Source organism: Quercus lobata, chromosome 8 (genome assembly GCF_001633185.2).
Source record: "Quercus lobata isolate SW786 chromosome 8, ValleyOak3.0 Primary Assembly, whole genome shotgun sequence".
Classification (NCBI taxonomy): domain Eukaryota; kingdom Viridiplantae; phylum Streptophyta; class Magnoliopsida; order Fagales; family Fagaceae; genus Quercus; species Quercus lobata.
Genome location: NC_044911.1, coordinates 34,288,680 through 34,299,597, shown reverse-complemented (window position 1 = coordinate 34,299,597; position 10,918 = coordinate 34,288,680). Strand labels below are relative to the sequence as shown.

Here is a 10,918-nt window from a genome sequence, read left to right as displayed (position 1 = left end):
GAAATTCCCTACAATTGGTATCAGAGCCCATGGTGGTGTGTGGCGAAGGTGGTGAGGTATTCATGGTCCCTACCCAACGGGAACAGAGAAAGCCTAAACGGCCCACACACAAAGATCCTGGAGAAGGAAAAAAAAAATAGCCCAACAAAGGAATATTGCTAATGGTGCTAAATAATGGTGTGGTGCGAGATTCCCATGGACATGGATGTACGGGGTTCCTATGGATGTGCGTATGGGGTTGACACGTGGTTCCCATGGATGGCGTACAATAGACCCATGGATGACGCATTGATGAAGTGAAAAGCCCATTAAGCAAGGGGGAGTGAGTAGGACTTGTTCATGGCCCACAAAGAGGTCTTGAAACCCATAAAGAGGCAGACTCACATGTGAAGGGGAGATTGTTGGGTTACACGTGTGAGTGAAGTCCTACATTGAATAAAGATGAGAAGAATGAGTGGTTAATATAACATAATTGAGCACATATCCATTGGGCTTAGGCCTTTTGGGTTAAAGTGTGTCTCTATATGTTATATTAATTATTCAAGGAAAGCTTCCCAAGGTGTTTATCTTCCCAACAGAATTAAAGTAATACACATACTAGATACTAGAATACAAACAATCAATAAATCAATGAGAGTTTAGACTTTAGATACATACCTTTAGACACCATTAACAAACCTTAATAGTATTAGTGGCTGTAATGAAATCACATGCGCCCACTCAACAAATGGCCCAGGATACGCCTCCTTTCAAGATGACTCTCAACGGGGCAAGCCACCCTAATCTCTAAAAGAATGAGATCTAGGCTGCTGTTCAGAGTGGAGAGATAACCTGGTCCTATATATGTGGTGAACATCTACCTATCATGGATCAGGCTTAAAATCCTATACCTCACCTCAACATCAAACTAGGGCATAAGCCTAATAGAAACAAGACTTACCAAGGTCTAACACTAAATATGACCACAACAAGTTAATGAGTATTCAGTGTATATTAACTGAGCCACATCCAATTCGTTTTTAAAAACTAAAAATCCTGTTAATGGAAGTCTAGTTTAATTTAACATCTTGTTTCCTCTTATTTATCTTCAAATTAAGCATCTATTAGTAAGAGGAGGTAATAGTTTCTCAAAGACTATAAGTTTATATTATAAAAGAAAATAAAATGAATTTTGGCAGTAAGTCTTAGGCTTAAATCTAGTTTAAGAAAAAAAAAATCCTACTAAATACAATTAAAAGATCATTGAACAATTGCCAAGTAGTGTCATATCATTATAATAAAGTAAAAGGTAAATTCTACTAACATATCCTAAGATTTGGGTTAATAATGACAACCAGATCCAAGACCTTTTAAAAATAGCCAATTTAGGTTGCATTTGGCGTTGGCTTAAAAAGCCATCTTTTTTATTAATTAGCTTATTTTTGGTATGTTTCATTACACTTTTTGATACTATTCAACAATTCCACTGTACTATTTCAGTTACTTTTTAGTTTTATCTACAGTACTTTCAACAAAAAAAAAAATTTCAGTTTCAGTTAAATAAGCTGTTCCCAAACGGACTCTTAGTCCTTAAAACCAACTTAATCTCTAAACAATTAGTTTTTTCTCTCAATTGTTTTAGGGAGTAAGCTGGCTTTGGGAACTAAATTAGTCTGTTTTGAAGAGTCTTTGACCTGATTAGTCTTAAGTATTAACCCAAATTTCAATCCTCATAAAATGTTAATGGAATTTACCCTAAGGTAAATAAACTACTAGGGAGATGGGAGGTTCGTGGTTTTCATTTTTATAGTTGACAGTATCAAAAGCCTAATGCTATCCAACTGCTTCGTAGCAACGCTCCTTTATGTTTAGTTGTTTACTTTTGCTTTATAATGGTGGTCTGCTAAAAAGATTAAGCTTCTATTATATTTTAAGAGAAAATGATACAAAAACCGACCTTAGCTCAGTTGGTAGAGCGGAGGACTGTAGTGGGAAAACTCCTGTCTGATATCCTTAGGTCGCTGGTTCGAATCCGGCAGGTCGGAATACTTTTTTATTTTTGGTTGTGGCTTTCCGTCGGTATATGTGATTGGTTTAAGAAATTTGATTTTTTTTTTTAATTAAAGGCATCTACTGTGTAGCTGGACAAATGGCCAATTTTTATTTGCATCAACCACTACAACATGGAATTTTTTATTGATTCAAAATATTTTTTCAGATCACTTCTTTAGTGTATGAGAGCAGATCCTATCTCAATTAAGAATTAACCAAAAAAAAAAAATTCAAAATCTATTCTTAGTGCCATTCACGTTTTCTTTAATTAGTAGTGTGGGTGGCACGTGCTACCTCTTGTGTAGGAAAATTAAGATAAAATTATTATTTGAAGAAGTATGAAACTATATACATAAAAAATGTATGCCATACAAAACTAATCTCATTTGTATAAAAATTCTGATACTTATTTGCTAAAGGCAATATCCACTCATTAAAAACTTTTAAGAATGATAACGAATGTCATTATCTTCCAACAATAAGCAACTAAGTTTTGCTAAAACTTTGTCACAATATTTAAATTTTTGCAATGAATGATGTCATATGCTACAATTAAAACTCATCATCAAATACCTTCAACCATACACAATGAAAAAAAATTTCATTCATACTTTCTTCTTTATTATTTTACTTGAGTTTAGGTGTAATCTTTAGCTTAATTAGGTTTTATGAACATGCATTTTAGGCAAGAAAAAAAATATAACAAAAGAAATGTGTCATCAAATTTTTCATTAGATAAATTATAAATTTTGAAAATTTAAACTAAAAAAATCAATATTCTCTAGGTAACAAATAAAACACCTTATATTACCATTCCAACTTTCTAAGCATTACTACCATCTAAAACTCAAAATAGGTGAAGAAAATTTTTGGGATGTTAAAATTTAGTGAGAGTATTTTAGCCACTACACAATGGAATATTTTAAGAATAATAAGCTTTTACTAGGGTTTTATTGAAATATGACATGTTTGTTCTTTTCCAAAATATTAATGAGGAAATTGCTTGATTTTAAAGTTTAAGGAGGAATTGTAAATTTTCCCAAACATAAAGGACGAAAAATGTTTTAATCGTAATTTTATGTGTTTTTACTTAAAATGGTGCATAAAGAAAAAAGAAATATAAAATAAAATATAAATATTCAACCCAAGAAACTGTACGTGAAACAGTGAATTTTGGCTCAATAAAAATTGACTAATAAAAAAATAATTTTAGAAACACAAAGAATGACACAACATTTTCATAATACTTTTACAACTTTGTTATATTTTACTTTGACTTGTAAAAAATTGACACCTCAGTAGTTGTGAAAATATTGTAATGGCAACAAAATGTCTTAATATTTTCACAAGAGAAATACTATGTTTGCAATATTTTCATTATAAAAAGTGATGATATTGGTAAGTTTAAATTAGAATAATAATTTACCACTTAAGATTTGTTATGAAATTGTTGTGGATATAGTACTTTTTTTTTCTTCACAATACCTTTGTTAGGGACATATTTTATGTAATTGACTAATCCTTTGACAAAATGTACTTTACTTGTAATTGGGTAGATCTGGGATGGGTTTAAGACTTCAAGAAACATGTTGTTCAAGTCAAGTGTTAAAGCCATGAAGATTTGACCAAGAAACAAGTGAAAAAGAGCTGTTCATTAAAGTTCAACAGCAATCTCAACAGAAAGACTTCTATCGAGATTTAAAGTCGAAACTAGACAGAAGTTGAATCTGTCGAGATCTATGAAATCAGAATTTTCAGATTTGATTTTTGGCTCTAGCTGACATGTATGTGTAGGGTTTCTTTTCTCACAACCCTATATACATATAAGGCTTATCTTAAAAGCCGTTATACATGGATAACATATACAGAAAGTGCCCTAGTTCATTATTCTCTCTGAAGAACCTACTGCGTCTTTACGCCAAGGGTTTTGTGACCAAGGAGCTTCCTAATCTTCATTGTTGATGAATTGAAGAACTTTGCAGCCAACAATCTCTTCAAGTTGCTGGAGTTAGTCACATACTGGGATCCGTGCACATTGGTTAGTTACGTACTGGGATTCACGCATCAAGGGAAAGATTGCCGCTACAATGAAAGTCCAATTGGGTATTGGGGTAAGGGTTCAACTATAGGTTGGTATTTTGGGATAAGCCAAAGGGTTTGGTAAGATTCCTTATACTTGTAACTGCTTGTGATTGATAATAGTGGATTCTTAGGAGTGGTGAACTTAAAATCACCCGATGGGGTTTTGCCTCGGTGGTTTTCCCTATTCATAAACAAATCATCCATGTCAAATTTATTTTCCACTGCATATAGATAATTTGGTGATTTGTTTGTCCTGCCACGCTATTGCATGTAATTGAACTTAATTAATTAATAAGGGGTCAATTTATTTTAACCCAACAACCTTTATTTTTAGTTGTGGTTGGTTCCACTTTCCAGTATGATATTTTATTATTTTATAGGAATTAACACCTCAACAATTGTGAAAAATATTGTGGTAATTTGTTGTGTTAATGTTTTATTATTATTATATAAGCAAGTTCAACGGAGGCAAGCATAACAGTGAAAATTGAAACAACCAAAGTACTATAGAGTAAGTACCATAAAAAAAATTGAACAAACCAAAGTACTGTAGTATTGCACACTGTAAGAGCATTCCCATTAGGTGTTCTATAAATATGTCATTTTGACATATCAAAAGCCTACTTTATTATTTTAACACACAATTTTACAATTCACCATATATCACATTTTCTATTTTTCAATTCTATATATAATATAATATATAAAAATATTTTAAAAAAACCTTGAATAAAAAAAAATACAAAATAAAAACCCACCACCATACACAAACACAAGCACAAAACTGTAACAAACCCACCATCATACACAAGCACAGTCTACCACCACCAACCACAGGTACAACTCGCCACCACCAGCAACAATCCACCAGCCGCCTCCACCACCTAATACTACTTTTAAAAAAATCCTCAAAATCAACACAAAACTCTCAAAAAAAAAAAAAAGAAGAGATGAATCAACTCCATTTATACAACCCAAATCACATGGAATCAATCTAACTCCACCACCAACCACAATCACATGTAATCCACAACTGGAAAAAAAAAAAAAAAAAAAAAAAAAAAAAAAAAAAAAAAAAAAAACTGCCTAAACTTACATACGATCTCCACTAGTTGACCTCATCGGTGAGGTCAAACTCCACGGCGACAACCGTTCTCAATGGCAATGGCCGATCTCAATGGCAACGGTCTAGGCGGAGAAAGAAGGAGAGAGAGAGGCGCAGAGAGAGTGATAGAAAAAAGAAAAAGGGAAAGGTGAAGATTCTAGAGAAGAAAGAAGAAGAAAAAAGAAAGAGAGTGACAAAAGTTGAAGGGAGAGGTTGAGAAGAAAGCAGAAAAAAGAAAGAGAGAAGAAAGAAAGTCATAAAAGAAGAGAGAGAAAATGAATATATATATTTTAGCATTTTCGTCCATACCGTTCATCGTTCCAAAGATGGAACGGTACTGTTCATGTATGTTAAATATTATAGCATTTAGAACATATCATGCGAGAAGTTTTTTGGTATTTGGTGTGCCACACCTTATGGGAATGCTCTAACAATAACTTATTGGCTCTTTTTATATATAGATGAGTTTTAGATGAAGGAATTGAGATTTGAAAGGAGAACTCAAATAATAGGATTGTAAATTCCATTGATCTTTTAAAAACAATTATAAAATTTATTATTCGGAAAGAGGAGGGAATTTGTGAACTTTTAGTCATCCACACCTTAATAAATAACAAGTTCTTGAGTCATGGGTTAATTGTTTTTTTTTTTGGTAAACCTGGAATATATTGAAAAACTAAACAGCAGCCACAGGGGCTGTGTAGTTACAGATCCGATTACAAAATAGACCAGAAAGGTCTTGCATCAGCAGTTGGGACAACTCCACAGGCGGAGTGTCTAATATACAAAAATCTAGATGACTAGAGACTGCCTTTTTGGCCAAAGCATCGGCGCAAGCATTAGATTCCCTATAGCAGTGCTGGATTTTCCACAAAGGTTTCCGGTGTAGCATGTTCCTGCAGTCATCAATAAGAGGAGCATATTGAGCAAAGGACTCTGTATTGCAGGTTAGAAGACTAATAACAGCTTTAGCATCAAGTTCTATAATTAACTCCTGGATTAGAAGCTGGTTGCAGAGAATAAGGCCATCCCGAATAGCCCATAACTCAGCTTCAAGGCTACTGACCTTACCGATTCTTCTAAGGAATCCCTTCACCCATCTGCCATGATCATCCCGGATGAGTCCACCCCCACCTGCCGGGCCTGGGCAGCCCAGGGCTGACCCGTCAGTATTTAATTTAAACCATCCTGGGCTTGGGAGTTTCCATCTAACCTGAATTAAGTGTTTTTCGTAGACAGACCTTTGTGGAATGACAATACAAGAGAACTCAGATGCAAGAGTTTCAACATCACTCAACAGAGAAGGTTTGAGATTAGAATGTTGAAAGTTGCATCTATTTCTTTGAAGCCAAAGGTTCCAAATGCCAAAAAGGAAGAAGATGTCCCAGGTAAAAGATTTATTAGGAATAGTGCTACTAGTGAGGGCATTAGATTTAAGCCATCTATTACAAGGAGAAGAGAAGAATTCAGGGTCATTAGCAGGAATCCCTGCCTCAATCCAGAACCTTTTGGCTACATGACAATCCCTAAGGACATGAGAAATGTCTTCCACATGAGAGCAGTGAATGCATGAGGAATTTTCAGTGAGGCCTCTGTGATGAAGAGTATTTTTAACTGGGAGACTATTATGAATACATTTCCAAATGAATAATTGCATCTTGGGGTAACAATTGAGTTTCCAAATCCATCTACCCTCAAAAGAGAAAGTAGGACCTCCCTCCCCAAAAGCCAAATTATAGGCATGTTTAGAGTCAAAAAGGCCTTTGGCTTTCCCATCCCAGCAGAGAATATCCTTGCTAACAGAGGTTTTTCTAAGGGGAATGGCTTTCAAAATCAGCAACCAACTATCAGGAATTACAAAGGATATTTGGGAGCAATCCCATTGACCATCAACCATGGTGTTCTTTACCATAAGGTTTTCTTCAGCAAGGGTGAGTGGGCCCTGTATCAACTGCCTAAGAGAGCCAAAAGTGGTCCACTTATCATACCAAAAGGACAAGTTACTGTTGTTGCCAATAATCCAGTGAGATCCTTTGGTGCATAGATCCTCACTCTTGGTGATGGCCGACCAAGTTCTAGAGAACCCATGTTTGCGAGGGTGATTTCTATTCAAGTATTTCCTTTTGAGAGTTTCAGCCCACAGCTCCCCTTTACAATTTTTGAATCTCCAACATAACTTGGTTGTAAGAGACAGATTTTTCTGTTTCGCAGCTTTAATTCCTAAGCCTCCCTCCTCTTTATGGCTAATCACTTTATCCCAACCAACAAGGTGAATTTTCCTTTTAACCTCAGTGGATCCCCAAATAAAATTTCTGTTAATTTTATCAAGAGCATTATGAATTCTGGCAGGAAGGATAGTGCCTTGCATAATATAGGCCGGAATGGCTGAGGTAACAGAATTAGCGAGGACACATTTCCCAGCCATAGATAGAAGGTTAGATTTCCATCCAGCCAACTTACTTTTCACCCTATCAATGATGAAGTCAAAGTCATGCCCAGTGGAACCTGGCTGCTTTAGGGGAAACCCCAAATACTTCCCTAAGTTTGAGGTTGCTTCAAAATCGATGGTTTCACAGATAGAATCCCGGGAAATCTGGGAAACATTGGGAGAGAAGAATATTTTGGATTTTAACAAATTAACTTTGAGACCAGATAGCTCGCAGAACGACTCTAACACATCTTTGATGCTTTGGCTATTTTTGAGGTCAGCTTTGGCAAAGAGAACAATATCATCAGCATAACACAAATGGGAGAAGGCTGGTCCGCCACAAGCTACCTTTAAGGGGTCCCACAGATTGTTAGAACATTTGTCATGAATGAAGAGACTTAGCATTTCCATACAAAGGATGAAAATATATGGGGAAAGGGGATCCCCCTGTCTAATACCTCTTGAGGGTAGAAACGGGTCCAGCTTACCTCCATTGAAAAGAACGGAGATGGATGTAGTCGAAACACAACTTAGGATCAGCTTTATCAAGTGAGGAGGAAATTTAAACAGATTTCGCATATCTCTTATGAAGTTCCAATCTAGCCTATCGTAGGCTTTTTCTAAGTCAATCTTGATTGCCATGAAACCAGATTTTCCTTTCTTTAAACTGAGGGTGTGGATAAGTTCTTGAACAATGATCATGTTGTCCATACCACGTCTCCCAGGAACAAAGGCAGATTGGAGGGGAGAGATAATTTGGTCCAGAAAGGGTCTAAGTCTTTGGACAATGAGTTTGGATATGATTTTGTAAACTGTGTTGCAAAGGCTTATAGGACGGAAGTGATTAATGGATTCAGGACCTTGGCATTTGGGAATTAGGACAAGCAAGGTTTGATTAAGGTATTCAGGGATGGAGCTAGTCTGAAAAGCCTCAAAAACCACCTTTTCAACAGATTCATGGACAATAGCCCAAGAGTTTTGATAAAAGCTTGCATGGAGACCATCCGGTCCAGGGGCTTTGAAAGGCTTAATGGACCATAGGGCATCCCTAATTTCCTCCGAAGAGATGGGGTGGTTGAGGGACAACAAGGCTTCCTCAGACAGGACATTGGACCAACTGGGAAGCACCCAAAAATTTCTAAGAGCACTATGCTTCTCAGTACAGAATAGCTTCATAAATCCTCTTCTAACAACATCGGCAACCTCATTTGCCTCATGCACCCAATTACCCGAGCTATCAATGATTTTGTCTATCCTATTTCTTTTCCTTCTAACAATGGTAGAGGTATGAAAAAAGGAGGTATTTCTATCACCAAGAATAGCCCAATTGTATCTCGATTTGGTGGCCCAAAGATCATGTTCCTGTTGAAGGATAAGGTTGTATTCCTTTAACAAAATCCTTTCCAGATTAATAAGGAATTGGTTCGGGTTACTAGCTAGAGCATGCTGAATGCCTTTGATACGAGCTTCAAGTCTGCTCTTTTTATGAAAAACATTGCCAAAAACGTCTTTGTTCCACACCCCGGCTGCATTAGTGAAGGCTAAGTTATTGGCTTGAAGAGACAAGGAATCATTCCAATTATCCTCGACAAGTTTTTTGAAAAGGGGGTGAGAAAGCCACATAGGCTGGAATTTAAACGGTCTAACAGTATGGTTCCCAATGCTAGGGTTGAGACTAAGAAGGACAGGGCAGTGGTCAGAATGTAGCCTCGTCAGATGATAAACCGAGGCCTCAGGGAACATAGTTCCCCAGCTCGCGTTAGCAAAGCATCGATCAATTCGTTCTTGAATGTAGGCTAGGAAGTCTCTTTTATTAACCCAGGTGAACCTAGGTCCCTGGAAACCCAAGTCCAGAAGATTACAAGAATTTAGGCATTGTTGAAATACCAAAGCTCTGTACATATTAATAGGTCTCCCCCCAAGCTTATCTTCACTCGATAGGATTTCGTTAAAGTCTCCTAACACTAGCCATGGCAAATTATGAAGGGTAGCAACTTGATTTAAATTATCCCACAAGATACGTCTTTCCCTATATCTAGGGCTTGCATAAATAGCAGTAATGAGCCAAGACAGATTTGAAGAATGTACCTTAATAACTGCATGTATCTCCTGTTCCGTAGATGCAAGAATGGTGACATCCATGATGTCGGTATACCAAAGAACCCAAATACCTCCAGCATAGCCTACAGTATCAGCATGTGCCGCTCCATCAAAGGAAAGTCTGTTAGTAATTTCTTTCGCCCTATTTCCACCAACTCGAGTTTCAGTGATGATCATCATTGAGGGAGAGTGGCAACTAATGATATTATCCACCGATTGATGAAAGTTGGGGTTCATTGCACCCCTGCAATTCCATAATATAATATTCATTGATAAATGGAGGTTCGAGTCGGGACACTCATCAATTGGAGGAAGTGTCCTCCTCTGGTCCATCATGGTCCATCCCATTTCCTTCAGAAGAGTCTTCTTGAACCCCTCTCCCTGCCTGAGCACCAACACGTGTTCCATCACTCCCATCATGCATTCCCGTTGACTGACTACCAAACTGAAAGTTTGGATCGAGGCAAAGACCTGAATAATCTTCCTTCCTTCCATGTCGCCCATGATGTTGGCTGTGATGGGTTTGTCCACAAACATTCTCCTCTCCAATAGGGTGTCTGGTTGGCTTAAGTCTCCCAAGATTAGCTCCCTTGATCTTGAGGGAAGCCCTCTCCAACCCAGGATCTGACTCTCCTTTCGTGACGGCCTGTCTGTTAGGAAGTTCCACCAAGGGTTGTGCCAGTTGAACCATGCTGGGTCCGAGAGAGGGAGATAGCCGTTCCTCCGGCTCTCCGACGTGAGTGGAAAAATGTGGCTCCAAGCCATCATCAGTTCTTCCTCGAAATAGCCCATGATGTGGGTTGGGGTTGCTTTGATTTCCGCGATCGTGTTGCTTGAGATGACAATGATCTTCCCTTTGTAGAATATCCTCCATTCCTGAGTTTCTGGGCTCACGAGGGGCTTCTCCTTTCCCTTTGAGCTGGTTACGTTTGCCATGTTTATTCAGAGTAAGTTTGGGGTTGGGTGCGTGTGTATGTGAAGAAGAAAATTTGGGATTCGGTGAGATTTTTGGGGAGTGGGGTTCACCAAAAGAGAAAGTAACGGACGGTGGGGGTTGTTCAAGGGATGTATGGCCAGACACATCAGAGTCACGTCCCATCTCACAGGAAGTATGGGAAGGCTTGGGGTCAGGAATAGTGTCACAATGCACAGCTGGGCTCTTTCTTTTGGCT

At 37.5% G+C, this 10,918-nt stretch overlaps 1 non-coding gene across 1 annotated transcript; it reads left to right on the top strand.

The window, feature by feature from the left end:
• The first annotated feature begins 1,931 nt into the window (after positions 1-1,931).
• Positions 1,932-2,024, top strand: TRNAY-GUA. Its single transcript has 2 exons — positions 1,932-1,968; positions 1,989-2,024. It is a non-coding gene; the product is annotated as a tRNA-Tyr (tRNA).
• The last annotated feature ends 8,894 nt before the right edge of the window (positions 2,025-10,918 follow it).